General features: G+C 45.1%; 1 protein-coding gene across 10 annotated transcripts in view; it reads right to left on the reverse strand.

Annotated features, from left to right (window-relative positions):
* Positions 1–4,157, reverse strand: part of LOC149858210 (fibronectin type-III domain-containing protein 3a-like) — an 87,658-nt gene extending 83,501 nt beyond the window's left edge. For 4 of the 10 annotated variants that reach the window (XM_090059349.1, XM_090059344.1, XM_090059347.1 and 1 more), the window contains exons 1-2: positions 4,005–4,155; positions 345–485 (exon numbers count right to left, since the gene is read on the reverse strand). The gene's annotated coding sequence lies outside the window, so the exon portion shown is untranslated. Of the gene's footprint in view, positions 1–344; positions 486–4,004 lie in introns of all 10 variants that reach the window. The other 6 variants (XM_090059346.1, XM_090059340.1, XM_090059348.1 and 3 more) reach the window with 3 other exon arrangements.
* Between the last annotated feature and the right edge of the window lie 1,843 nt (positions 4,158–6,000).

A 6,000-nucleotide genomic window follows, 5' to 3' on the forward strand; every position in this document is an offset into this window, starting at 1 on the left:
GGCTGCATTGCTCCCAATTAAGTCTGCAATATCTATTCTATACAAATCAACACTGATCAAAAGTCTGTTACAGCAGTCTACATTTATTAATTATTAAACCCACAACAATCATGTGGAAACATGCAAAGCTTCCCCCCACCCTTTATCAGGTTTTATTTTCCGATTTTTTTCCACTGCCTGGTCGTTCATAAACAATACAACTTTCGCCCAAATATATTAAAGTCCCAAGTCTTGACACACTTCCGCTTTTCTTTTACTGCAGCATATTACATATCTGAAAAATACCAGAGCAAAATAAAATGAAGAGAATAAGGGGCTTCTGTTTCCAGTTACTTATTATTTACCTGATCTTCCTGCTATTTACTTCAAATGTTGTAAAGTCTGTGCATGGGTACTATGAGTAACTTGCAACTACTCCGTGTCCTGGTTTTTCTTCTGAGAAAGATAGTTACAGCCCTTTTTCTGGTGGTGAGTAGGCAGGAAGTCTTTAAGAAAAAAACCCAAAGGGAACATATTTGACAAAACAGTAAGAGTTACCAGTGAAATCCCAATTCCAATAAGACCGGTAAATAAAATCCAAGGGAGGTTCAAGTGTGAGAAAGTCTGTAGACACAAACTTAAGGTACATTAGTGTTTACAGAATACCAAGTGGGACAACCGTTTAAAGGTATACACACTTACTGTCCTAGTAGCCTCATTCAAGTCAAATAAGTGAATTTCAATATTGTATAACTATCATAAAATAATTTGAATGAAATGAAAACAGTGCCACTACACAATATATTCCTCGGAAATTAAAGCTCATTTAAAACCTATCAACAAAAATTTAGAAAAGACTAAAGATGAATTTTATTAAAAGGCACTTAACATTTCAAAACATTTTATATGATAAGGAACAACAATCATCCCTCTACTTGCTGGGCTCAGAAACTGTGCTTATGCTGACGTCGAATAAATAAAAACTTTATTCCACAATATGCTCTACCAACAATGTTATGAGAGAAGTGAGTACTCATTGACACTATTAAAAGCAGTGATTTTACATCTAAGATGGGGACAGACTGCTCAACAGGTGGTATCAGTGAAACCAGTTAGGGTAAAAATAATTCTTTACAAAGACTAACAAGCAAAAATTAAGTACTATAACAAAGTTACCAGTGCCTGTTTAAAGTCTAACCAATTAACTTCATTCTGAGTTAGATGATAGCTTAAATGTAGTGTATAAAAGAAAAGCGGATCTTACTCAAGAAAATGGAAACCACTGGATCTGGTACAAAGCTCTGACTTCTAAAATTGACTGCTGTTGAAGATTGAGCCTTTCAACCCTATGTAAATGAGAGCCAAAACACTTCGAGGGCTTTTCAAACACTAGACACTACTAATATGATCTTCCCAAGCTATTTTAGTCAGACATGGGCAGAAAAGATGCTGATTAAGATCCAGGTTTAAATATTGGAAAAGTGAATCCTCAGCAAACTGAGGCAGTTTCCATATCAATCAAGACAGACAGAACAATAGTAGATCCACATTAAGATTGGAAACTAAGGGCTCAGAGCCAGTGGTCTGTCTATGCTGGTCAATACACAGAAAGGCTTGTGTTAGCACCACTGAAAGAATAAATTATCACTGCTTTTACAATAAGCTCTTCAAGAATGTAATAAAGAGTTCAGTGTGTGCTCCTCAGTCAGGAATCCAAAACTTTTCAGTTAAGGTCTGGCTTGCAGCAAAGATAACAGCTGAAAACTAACCATCTTGACCTTGACAAACTTAATCACAACTTGCCTTATGTTGCATGGTAGAAAACAGGTGAAAGAAAAACGTAAAGGTTATTTTTTTAGTAGCAGGAGGACTTGCAGTTCTGCACCAATTAAATACTATCTTTTTAAAGTAACAACTTAAAACATCCATTCATTAAACTGAAGACTATTTCCTTCTGAATTCCCAGCTCTCCTAGCCTTATTACTGGGGTATTCACTTGCTTTCAAGAGATAAATTTCTAACTCTTCCCTAAATTAAGAGATTTACAGCATGAAATTAAGGATTCAGACCCTGACATTCCAACAATATTTCCTGCCAAAAATCACAAGTACCAGTACATTTTTGTAGTTTGAAAGTAAGTTTTAATGCCTGGCAAATTGTAGGTACACGAAATAACAGAGTAGGCTTAGAGCTTCAGTGTCCTGAACTTAAAAGTATGTGCTCATTTATTTATGATGCATTTCAACTTGAATGGTCCTAAATCCTCCCCCCTCAGCCCCCCCCACCCCAAAATGTTGTTCCTATAGTTTGCATATACATACCTGTATGGTATCCATGCACACAGTACAACTGAAATGTAGTTACTACGTACATCTGTAAGAGTCTGCCAAGGCCAAGCAGAGTATCTTACGAAAAGTGCAATGGATTTTTTCCTGTCTGCAGACTGTAGACAGAATCTTAGTTTTAAGGTCTCTCTAAAACTGGTCCCAAAATAAATAAAAAAGAAAAGCTACTGGCATGTGGGGGGACAGAAGTGCAGGGTCAACAAGATACAAACTTTCCACTAGAAAAAAATTTGCTATAGAACATTTTTTTTTAAATTTGACTTCATTGCAAAGTAAGTTTTGATACAACCTCAGAGGAGGATGCAACACATGATTGAGGGCAGTGTCAGGAAGTAGATTGTGTGGACAAAGTTTAGAGTTACAATCTCTAAAGGCCAGTTCATTATAAAGTTACTGGTTCAAAGAATTCTGCTGTTCAGATGTTGGCAGGTATGTTGCATTAATACAATTAATGGCTGACCTGTACAAACCAAAATAAGCTTCCTTACTATTTTAAAAATGAAAACTGCTCAAAATAACTTCCGCTAGTGTATTGGTGGAGTTATAATTATTCCATTTCCTTGCCAAGGTGCTGCCTAACTGCAGCCCAGGCCAAGTTATTGAGAAAGAAGAACTTGATGCAACACTACTTAACCTACAACTGAGTGATGCATTTTCAATAGCTTGTTCCAAGAAATGTTTGAAGACAGTCACTTTAAGGCACCTATTCACAGACTTCTGTAATAAAGTGACAAGATGCAAGAGAAATGCTTCACTCAACTTTTGTTACCATACTGGCAGGAAGGAACAGACCTTTCAACTCAGCATTAGCTCATGATTATATTCTGCTACCAAACACCAAAAGATCTCAAGGAAGCATAAGGACCCCAAGGCTTGCAAACACAGAGCCCAGCAAGCAAAGTCCTGGAAGGGCAGATGAGTGCTGCTGGCTGGCTACTTTTCCACAAGGCACACAAAACCATGTCGTGGAACTTTTGCTCTCAGAAAATGCAACCCATTTTTTCCCTTGACAATGGCATAAATATAAAGAACTTCTTAACTCAGGGAGCCAGCATGCCAGCCCAGAGGAATTGTGCTTGAACTGTCAAAAGGCAGTGGATAAAGCCTAAAGCATGGGCAGCACCTTGAGTTTCCATGCACGCGCAGAAGATATTTTACTGGCTTAAAAAGAGAGAAAGCACGCATGTGATGCTCAAGGTTTGGAAGAAACCAGGCTTTGCCACAGACTTTCTGACCACCCTCAGGGACCCCCGCTTTACCTGGGAGTGTCGCGGGGGTCAGGAGCCGCCCGCGCTGCAGCAGGCGCAGAGGGGGCCGCACACGGGCAGGGTGGAAGCCAGGCAGCCCTGGGCAACCCCGGCTCCGGCCTCCTCCCTCCACCCGCCCCCGGGGGCGGCGACCCGCCCCGAGCCGGCGGCGGGGGAGGCGCCGCGCTCCCGCTCCAGCCAAGGGGAACGAGCGGGAGACGACGTGGCATCTGCAGCAGCGGGGCCGGGGGAAGGGGCGGGAGGCTCCCCCACTCCGGGCCGGGCCGAGCCGGACCCGGCCAGGTCCCTGCGCCCCGTTCCCCCCACCCTGCACCCACGAAGCTGCAGCCCCGCGCACGCCCCCAGTCCCAACGGCCGGTCGGGCGGACAGGGCCTCAGCGCGCTCTCCCCCTACTCCTAGCCCCGCACTCACCGCGCGCGCCCGGCGCCACTCGTCGCCGCCGCCGCCCGAGCGCGAGTCCGTCTCAGTGTCGCTGTCGGCGCTGCACCGCGCTGCACACGCAGGCAGGCTGCTCCGCCATGATGGAATGCGCGCACTGCGCCTGCGCGTCCGGGGCGCTGGCGCGGGGAGGGGGAAAAGCGGGGAATGCGTGCGCGACGAGGCAGGTATTGGCCACGGCGGGAAGACAGTCCTCGCGGCGGCGGCGCCGGGGGGTGGGTTAGTCGCAGCAGGGAAATATGCCCCGCACCTTCGAGGCCCCTGCCATGTGCTACGTACAAGTCGGGTTGCAGATACAGGCAGACCTCGGAGTTATGACACAATTGGTTTTTGAAAACCACGTCTTAAGTCGAAACGTTGTAATTAAGAAGTGATTCTCCTATAGGAAGCCATGGACAACGTGCCCCCCGCAGTGACCAGTCAGTGACTGCCCCCCCCGCCTCGGTCGGTCTCACTGACCGGAGGTCCCCTCCTATGCCTGATTGCGCTAACTGGGAAGCGGTCCCAGAAGTGGCCAAAGCCCTTCATCCAGCACTCCCACTTCCTAGACGGTCTTCACGGGGTGGGGGCACCAGCTCTTCTGCCCTTCCCCCCTTGCCGGTCACCTACAAGGGCAGCATGGCCTGTCAGGGGGTGCACTGGCTCATGCACTCCCTAGGCATTGCCACTGTAGGAAACAATGTTGTAAATGGGGGCTTTGTTTTTGAACCAAGGCCTGATACCCTGTTTTCACCAAAAATAACCCAGAATTTTGTACTCGATCAATTATAGATGAGTAATACATTAATGTATTTATATTGTAAATAGCAATCATATTGATTTGGAAGGACTTCTTTGAGGTGACTTTGCTGGACTTTTTGAAGGGCTTTTTTTTTTGGACTTCTTGAACGGTTCTTGGCTGGAGTCTTCTCAGGAGCCTTGACTGCAGGTTTTTCTCTAGTCTTGTCTTCTTTCTTGAAGAAAGTGCTCAAGGAAGTTTGGACAGATGTTCTCCAGGGAGATGGCCGATGCAGTGAACTTGTTTGCTGGCATGGCGTTGGATCAAGCACTGTAAAATCAAAGCCTTGCATAGGATGTCAATTTATAAGTGTTGTAAGTGTGAAAAGTTGTAAATTCAAAATGTTGTAAGACGAGCACTGCCTGTACATTTAGAGTGGTTGCGTCTTTAAAGTCATTTTCCTTGTGCTAAAGATAGCTGTGCAGCTATAAAAGGAGCCAGGCAGGTGTCAAGTTAGTGCTTGAAAGCTGGTACCAAATCTGGAGCTGGTTTCTAGCCAGTTTTGTACCAACCAAACCCTGAGTGCAGAGACCCTTGCTGCTGGCTGAAGTAATTAGCACAACATGCTAAGCTAGTGAGGCCCCAACAAACTGCCAGCCGAGCCAGGCCATTTCAAGAAGCTGCCAGGGCAGGGGCCTTTTTTTACTGTGCTATAGACATAGTGGGCCAAGTCCCACCATAGAAACCAGAAGCCCCTCTTAAGAAGGGTGGCCACTAAAGACATAACAACTGATTTCTTGAGACCAAACATAAGAAAACAGGGAAAGAAGTGAGGGTCAGAAGTGAATAACAAGGGAACCGGAAGGAGACACGGGCAGAGCATGTCAGCCAGCACCCACTGCCCTGCTCCCATTCAAAGGGTCCCGGGAGCCCATGAATGCTGCCTGCTGAAACTCTGCTGGGAGACATGAGTGGAGGAGCCCCACTCTGCCCTGGGTTCTACTGATTAGCCATCTCAAAGTCCAGTCGCTAAAAAGCATCATGCATCGTTCTAGTCCTGTTGCTCCTTTGAAGAATAAGTAATAAGTAGCCCCATAACACAGAGTTGAAAGGAGTTTCGCAGCCTGATGGAAAGAAAGCAAAGACTTTAGTTTTCTTCCTGAGGCTGAAATTGGGTCTTTATTCCCAGTTGGTTCTCAGTTCCTTATTCCTAGCTCCTTATACCTGGTTCCTTTTTCAAAGTTAATCTAC

The sequence above is a fragment of the Crocodylus siamensis genome, chromosome 8 (genome assembly GCF_052110815.1).
Source record: "Crocodylus siamensis isolate JL-2025a chromosome 8, ASM5211081v1, whole genome shotgun sequence".
In the NCBI taxonomy this organism is placed as follows: Eukaryota; Metazoa; Chordata; order Crocodylia; family Crocodylidae; genus Crocodylus; species Crocodylus siamensis.